Below are 9011 nucleotides of genomic sequence, written 5' to 3' on the forward strand. Positions count from 1 at the left end.
CAGCAAGTTTACGGCGTCTCCAGCGGTGCGTGGTGGCGACTATACCGAATATTTTGAACTTATTTTCACCTTCCTTAACCCTCTTCCAACCGGTTGGGGTGTCTTACTTCGACACCAAACATTCGCCAGCATGCAATCTTGTGCTGTGCCTGTCTGAGGCTCTCGACAGCGTGTCGCCTGCCCTTTGCTGAGCTTAGGGTGAGGCGGAAATTGCTCCCTCCTACTGCCGCTCATCTTTCCGTTTATATAAATACTTAGCAATAACTATTTCACCACGAATGATGGGGATAGGATTATACCACACCACACCACTTGTGCCTGCCAACGCAACCCGGTCGTGCCTTCGCAGAAAAGTCTAACATTAGAGCAGTGGGAGGCGGCCTTTACCGGCCTGGTCCTGGAGGACCAGCTCGTTTTAATAGACCGAGCCTGTGCGCCGGCAGTCTCCCTCGAAGCCCTCGACTATACGGAGGAAGTTCAATAAGGCTACCCACACTGTTCGCTCCGAGAAGCATGTTCAGAGCAACTTTAAAGTTTATTAATCTTATTCTTCTGTTGTGTGCATGCATGAGCTTAAAAGAAAACGAAATAAAAGTTCACAATTGGTAGCGAGGTGCTGGATGTGGTAAAGGAATATGTCTGCACAGGGCAGGTATTTGCCGCTGATTCAGATCATGAGTGGGAAATAAAGAGAAGAATAAGAATGCGCTGGGACGCATAAGGCAGGTTCAGATCATGAATGGCGGTTTGCTTGTATCCCTCAAAAGAAAAGTATACAACAGCTGTATCTTAGCGGTACTCACCTACGGGACAGAAACGTGAAGGCTAACGAAAAGGGTTCAGCGTAAGTTAAGGACAATGCAGCAAGCTATGGAAAGTGAAATGTTAGGTGTAACACTAAGAGACCGGAAGCTGGCAGAGTGGGTGAGTTAACAAACGCGGCTTGATGATATCCTTGTCGAAATTAAGAGGAAGAAATGGGCTTGGGCAGGACATTTAATCCGAAGGCAAGATAACCGCTGGTCTTTCAGGGTAACGGAGTGGATTCCAAGAGAAGGCAAGCGTAGCAGGGGGCGGCAGAAAGTTAGGTGGGCGGATGGGAGTAAGAAGTTTGCGGGAATATGGTGGGCGCAGCTGGCAAAGGACAGCGTTAGAGAGGCTTATGCCCTGCAGTGGGCGTAGTCAGGCTGATGACGATGATGACGATGATTCTTGCTTGTCCGTTAGGCACTCACCCAGCTTCTTCTTTGAGCCAGGCTGCACTCTCCTGTCTTACCATCTTTCTGCAGCGTTTGCGCTGCCCTTCATCTGATTTCAAGCTCTTCGTTGCATTAAGTTTGCATGCAACTCATCAATGAGTAGTGGAAAGAGGAACTCATACACACCTACAGCTACATTATCCCCACAAACTTCCTAACTTCATGCGTCCAACTTACTCTGTGCCGAGCGCTCCTGACCTCTTCTCTTGGGATACTATCCCATCGCCTAAGAGGAGGTGGGTTTTCGGTTTTCATCCCTGCATAAGATAAAGCTCCAACATCTTGTACGTACCTTGTATTGGAATACACCGCTTGCACCTTATTGTATCCGATTACCGCGTGATGGGCCCCAAGCTTGCACATATGACGTGTTTTATAGCAAAAGTGATCAGCTAAGACATCATCAACTCATGTTTGTTCCCTAAAGCACTATATCCTCCTTTTCTGTCGCTTGACTGGGCACCAGTAATTTTCTTATCAACAGCTCTCTGCGCTGCTCTCAGAATAATTTAAACAATTTTCGTTAGCATTCATGTTTATACCTCATGTAAAAACTGGCAGGACACAACTAAATTATACTTGGCTCTTGAAGGGTACTGAAGGGTTCCTATTAATGATCTGAGAATACCTACCGAATGCTCCTTGTCCCATTATTATTCTTCTACTACACACCCGCGGTATGGTCTGTGTTCACCACCTGCCCAATTTGATGTATATTTTGACAATGTACTTTGTTTCGTTACCTGATATATACTGTGGTTTAATTCCCAGACTTTTGAAAATTAGCTTTTCATATTAATCTTCAGATTCTCCGTATTCATTTGGCTGCCTAGGTCCGGATAATAACGGTGACACTCAGGGATTATAAGCTGATATTTATAGCCTTAGTGTTCCAGCCAAATGAACTCAACCTCGTTCCTAGTATCCTCAGTTCTTTCCTGTGGTGTGAATCCGTGGTCACTACTTCATCCACAAAGACGAAATCTGTCATAATCAGTTGTTTAGCTCACTACCTTTCGTAAACGCTTGCTCCTCTTTCCGCAGGTCTGTATGCTGAACATTGGTTCGGATTGTTCACATTACTGCTTTAGCTTAGCAGTTGTACTCTGGTTGTTAAGGTCTTCAAGCATGCACAGTGCCCCTGCATTGCACAGGCCAATGTCATCAGCAAAGCATAGATTAAACGTTGTTCTCACTTAACTCTGAAACTTAGCTTTTATTATGCCAGCCTTCTGAATGGCTTTTGTAAATGCACAGGGATTTCTAAAAATCGATTAGCAATCTTTATGACTCGCATCATGTGATTTCCTTTTTGAAGAACTGTGGTCGCCGTGAAACAGCTGTACAATGTTTATAGCACCAGTCCATTGCGTCCCTCGTCACCCTACTACTGGTGCTTCTACATAACCAGGTGGTCTTAGCGATCCCTTAAGGGTATATGAAAGCGCTCTTGATATTTCTGTCAATTTTTCACAACCTGATTAATTGTGTGGACACGGCACATTGTACAGTGCCGTTTATCAATGGACAAAATAGACGACGTGATAGTTTTCATCACACGAGCGGTACTTTTGCAACAGCTCCTTCCCACGTGGTCAGCTGCCGCATCTGATGCCTGTTGCTGGCCCGGCTCGGAATAGCCATGCCTGTTACTAGGCGAGCCCGGCATAACCCAATGGTTACCAAGGTCCTCGCAAGAAGGTAAATCCAATATCACCTGCTTTATTGTTCCAGCTGTCAGGAAACAAAGGCTGCCTCCCATTCCAGTTAGGCAATCAATCGACGCCAGCATTGCCTGTCCACGGGCTAGCTTTATCGCGTGAGATCAGAAATAGCGATTGATAGCGTCGACTGCTACTTGGGCTCTGGAAAGCGTTCCTCAAAACCCGTGTCTCGACTCCGGAGGTTAAACCTCACTTTTTATTTTACTTGCAAAGATTAGTCTATTCTCTGACTATTACAGCTGTCTAGATATATTGCACTGACACCTCCGGTCACAATCACCATTAATATCGGTAGCTGTGAAGATTGCAGAGTAGGCAAGAGTTGTTTTATTTTTTCCAACCCCAAGGGCAAATTTTTCTCTTTCGGGAGAAACTAATTTCCGAGGGAGGCAATCTACTTCGAATTCGTTGAGCCGCCTTGGCGGAAATGCGATGGAGCACTTCGCAACGTCGCTTGCGCTAACACACCGAAAGTTGGTGGCGAGAAAAATTTTCTTTTGCTGCTGGCCATAGTTCCTCTCTATTAAAGCTTGTGCCGTCAAACCGGCATCTTTGACCACAAAAATAAGGAAGACGTCGTGTGATGGCTTGCTCTGGAGATATCGTGGCTTATATGTTTGCAAAAAAAACATACACTTTTGCCCAAGCGTCTTTAGGTTTCCATGTGCTTCATCACAGGCATTACGATGTCGAAATCTCTCGGTTGATAGACTCCAGCTTTTTGCGTTGTTCGAGTCTTAGGCATGCCGCGACTTTACGCTCCAAGAATTCTTCTCGGAGCAACTTTTTGCTCCGTGTCTTTCGTCTAGACAGCCTGACATCTATATCCGCGCGCTGTCTTCCGACGTCATAAACTGTTCGCTGTGGATTGTACTATTTTTGTCATCCAAGAAATTGCGGTAAGACCAACGTTTGGCAAGAGTCGAATATTATTCGGAATTAATTACTACCCAGAGAACCTTGTAAATAAACCGTAGGAATACCCGCGGAGATGTGGTAAATATTCACTTAAAATAATATTTGCTTGTATTGAATTCTTCGCCTGAGGCATTTCAAGACTCCTTGACACTTTCTATACCACGCCGACTCTCCTTTGTGAGTCAGCTGTACGATGAATACGAACGTCAATTTCGAACGTTTCCGAGCCGTTTTTCAACATGCTGCTCCATTTGCCTCCAAGCTGGAAAGCTGTAATTTATTTTATTTTCGATTTGTCTTTTTTCTCCGTAGTGAAGATTTTCGAACGGCTTGCGAAAAAAGCTGGGCGTAGAAGTGGAGAATGCCCACTTCAGGTAGGGTGGCATGCGCTATTGGACGCGAGTCATCAACGTGCCCGGTTGATATTGTCGGTGGTCTGTGAAGTTACTAAGAGGATACTGCCTCATCATCCCATCTAAATTCAGAGGGTTGATAAGTTCCGATGAACCAGCCGAGATCACCGGTGGCAATGCCTCCGCCAGTTCCTTAATTGGGCCCGCATTGCTCGATTGAGCAGCCGTTTTGAAAGGAGTACTGACGTCAGCGATGCTATTTGTCTCAGTGTCGGGACACCATTTGTACAGGGTTTGACACTGTCTGCGCTGCGAGGAGTTCGCACGAATGTTTCACCCATGAAGAGCCCGAATGAAGAGACCGAAGGGATTGGTTTACAACTGAAAAAATGTAGTACCTATAAATGTTTTTAGAAACGTGCGTTCTGGGATAGGACATTTTCTTATTTTTGAGGTTCTCTACCAATTTTCCCTTTCGGTCGCAAGCATATCTTTGCAAGTTTTCTTCAAGTTTTAGCGCTGTAGGGTAGGGTCCCCGTTCATCAGAAAACCAAATGTCGGCGTTGACGCGTCGACAGAAGCAGACGGCTTACCTGCCAGCTATGTCACTTGACTTTTAGACGTCTATGAAACCCGCCCACCGGGGCGAGTGACAACTTGCTCAGCTCGATTGCAAGAAGCTGCCCACCGTGGCAAGTGCCAGTTCATGATTGATCGCTAGAGGTTGCTCAGGAAAGGCAAACTAGGTTTCACAAGTCCGACCGGTCGTTGTGCTTTAAACAGCCGCCTGCCGAGACAGTGGCGCATCGCTAAAACCCTGCACCACTGCGCCAGTAATGATGAGTCCCCGCGATCTACGAGTGCAAAGTAGAGAATGTCCAATTCCGCATATATGGGCATGTAGGCAGAACCTAGGCGAAAGAGGGGGAGTACTTGTGCGGCAGGAATCTATGATGCTTTCGCATTGTACTTTAAAATCGTAGCTAAGCGTTACGTGATGCTGAAAGAAAGAGCAGTATCCGTGTCTGTGAAGTGATGCGCGAAGAGGACTTCAAGAAGCTGAAGGAACTCCCCGCCGAAAAACAGCGCGCTTACACGGGACAAAGAAAGACACGCACAAACACAGCGCTGACTTGTGCGTTTCTTCTTTCTGTGTCCTGTTTAAGCGCGGTGTTTTTCGGTGAGATCTGTACCAACTAGCCCGGCAACTATCCTTAATGAAGGAACCGAATAACGGTATCGTATAATCGCAGCTTAAATCTACCTTGAAGTTTTTTTTTTATTAAGCATTTCTTCCACAAAAAAAATTTGATAACTTATGAATTATTTTAACGACACTCATTTATTAATAAGTGTTTTTCGGTGAGATCTGTACCAACTAGCCCGGCAACTATCCTTAATGAAGGAACCGAATAACGGTATCGTATAATCGCAGCTTAAATCTACCTTGAAGTTTTTTTTTTATTAAGCATTTCTTCCACAAAAAAATTTGATAACTTATGAATTATTTTAACGACACTCATTTATTAATAAGTGTTTTTCGGTGAGATCTGTACCAACTAGCCCGGCAACTATCCTTAATTAAGGAACCGAATAACGGTATCGTATAATCGCAGCTTAAATCTACCTTGAAGTTTTTTTTTATTAAGCATTTCTTCCACAAAAAAAATTTGATAACTTATGAATTATTTTAACGACACTCATTTATTAATAAGTGTTTTTCGGTGAGATCTGTACCAACTAGCCCGGCAACTATCCTTAATGAAGGAACCGAATAACGGTATCGTATAATCGCAGCTTAAATCTACCTTGAAGTTTTTTTTTTATTAAGCATTTCTTCCACAAAAAAAATTTGATAACTTATGAATTATTTTAACGACACTCATTTATTAATAAGTGTTAAATTATATTTATCTTGTTGAATTGCCTTTAGAATTAAATACCACAGTTCTCGGTCCAAACAATTTATGGAAATATCACAAAACATGACCTTTCTTTCACACATTCAGGATGGAGTTAGCTACGTTTGAATGGTCCCGTGCTAGGGTAGAAGTACTGCCTCTACTAATAAATTAAAATAAATAACTGCACAATCAAGTTCGCAATAATATAAATTAGAGGGTGAGAAGAGGCAGGCACTTGTTTCCACTTGAAAACAGGTGAGTCTGTGATATTTTGGAGCTTGATATCATCTAGCCCAAATAAAAGTTAGATAAAAATTGTTAAGAATTTTAGAAACGGTTGTCATATTCTCTTGAGACATCTTCCTTAAGTTTGGCCAATCGACTGAAATGAGAAGAAACAGAGGAGGAACTGCTCTTTGTATAAGACCTTGATCGATGCTCAGTGCTAGAGGTCTGTGTTTCTTCAAAATCACGCATCATATGAGACAATGTCTCAAACACACAAGCTACACAATAACTATATCAATCGGAATGAAAAAAAATGTCACTGACTCCAATATACTCGGCCTTCACTCTGCCGTTGAACGCTTATAATAATTAGCTAGAGCAGCGAATTTGGATGGTTGCACATAGTGCCCCTATCGCTGCAGAATTCGTAAAAATGTTGGTGCGCCAAATTTCGAATGCTTATCTTTTCAGCCAAGTTCACTTTGCCGCAAAGTCATTCAATTTTAATTTTGGTCCTGCGGTGAGTTACACAGATAGTCTTGTTTTGTGGTTATTTAAGTTTTCCACCCGACCGGAAAAATGTTACCGCCTGAAACATCCGTTCCTCATGAAGGGCAGGCGCTTGTCCGGGTTCGGGTACAGGTTGATGGCGCACGCGTGCATCAGCGGCCGAGAAGGTCACGGCGGTGTCCTAGCCATGGGGCTCCTTCTTGAAGGCCCGACCGAAATGCACCATCTCAGCGATGAGGTACTTGCGCAACTGGTCGCGGCGGATTTCAGATGAACCAGGAGCTATCCTTGCAATGCGGTTCGTGCAGTATGTCACGTCAAATGCGAAGAGAGTAAATTGCTTGGGTTGCTTGTAGTCAACACAGTCATACTCATCGCGCAGTGGGCATCCTTTCGAGGTTTATAATGAAACGTTAACCTAAAAACCACCAGCAAAACCTACAGTGAGTTCCGCTCACTCTTTTCTGATTGAATAAATGGTTCTATTTAAATCCTGCGTCGTTTCATTGACGACGCATTGAGCCGGTTTTATTTGATGAACACCAAGGAGGCCCTTCCTTTGTACTGCTGAAAGCAAAATAATAATGTAAACAAAACATAAATAATTATTTATCCCATACAAGCTTGAAATTCGGGTAAAATCTTTATTCAACTTCGGAATTCAGAACCATCCTTTCATTGACGAAAATATTGTGCTTAACGCCCACTTTAATGCGGTCCTGCATGCAGGACAATAGGCAAATACACTACTATATTTCGTGTGGTAAAACTTCCGAAAATTTACATCTACTCTAATGTTACATTTCAGAATGCGCAAACCTTGTTAGCTTTTTTTTGCAGAAACACAATATGGTCCATCCGGTTGATTGTGCTCCATTCTTCCAGAGAAGCCTATAGCGACTCTTTCTGGACGGACTAAAAGCACAAAACATAAGCTATACTACACCACGTTTGCACAGGAAAACTTTAGAGCGCCCTGAAGCTGCAGGACCCTGGCCATATATCGATTGAGGAGAGTGATAAGCTAAGTGAATAAACAAAGTGGTGACGGGCATATAGGATGGAATAAAGGCAAACCAGAAAGCAGAATGACTGAACTCTGAATGAGACGTTCAAAGCGCGCGAAATATTTTTCCTCTCGCTCACTGTGTTGAATTTATAGTGAATTTGTTTTGCTGATCAGTGGATACAATGTCGTTTATTTTCAATGGGCTGATGTTATTATTTTGCTGGTGCATTTTGTCTATGGCGTTAAACTTTATTTTTGCTGCTTCGGCACCGGCACTCAGCGAGAGGGCACAAAGCGCCAAAAAAATGTACGTGCGACGCTTTCGGCACCCGGTGTAGCAACTGCTTCGGCATAGAACGGAGGGACGCCTGCACAGCACACTTTCGCCTGCTGCTGCTAAACGCTGCGAGAGTTTTGTGCTGCCGACGCCATGCTCCAGGGGGAAAAGAAGCGACAGCTAGGAATAAACGGCGGCAGCAGAAGACATACACTTCGTGCGGGGATTTATTTCTTGTAATAGGAGCCGTCAGGTTGAACGGCCTGGTCGCGTCCGTTCAGCTAACACCGTGGGTGGTGTCATACTTCGAGAAGAAAAAAAAACTCATCGCTTGAAATAAACTCAGTTCGCTTACCGCAACCACACGTCTACGTCTTGCGTCCGCGCCATGCTTTCTCATTCCAGCACGTAAGAAGCCTAAATGTGCCTCTGCCGAATTTTTTTAACCCTGTTTGGCGTTTTTTCTTATTTTTTTGCACAGTCTGTCTGGACAACGCTCCTGCGTTATATAACTGCGCTACGTCGCGCCCATCGAGGAAAACTGTCTGAGCGTGAAATGCAATCTGTGGCCGCATTCTACAATCTGTCCATCTTCTGTTGTTCATTCATTTCATGTCCATTCGGTGGTCTGTCAGTGGCCACTCAGGTATACCTGCTGGCTTTCAAGCGTCTGTGGCAAGTGACCCGGCCATTGGATGGTTGGCGACCGGACCTTAGCATTAGCCTCGTATTGCATCCAATCTCAGCCAATGGTGAGGTCAGTCGCCAACCACTATATGGCTGGTCCCTTGACCAACGTTTTTAGGTAATGACAGTTGGAAAACTTGTC

Source organism: Amblyomma americanum, chromosome 10 (assembly GCF_052857255.1).
Source record: "Amblyomma americanum isolate KBUSLIRL-KWMA chromosome 10, ASM5285725v1, whole genome shotgun sequence".
NCBI lineage: Eukaryota > Metazoa > Arthropoda > Arachnida > Ixodida > Ixodidae > Amblyomma > Amblyomma americanum.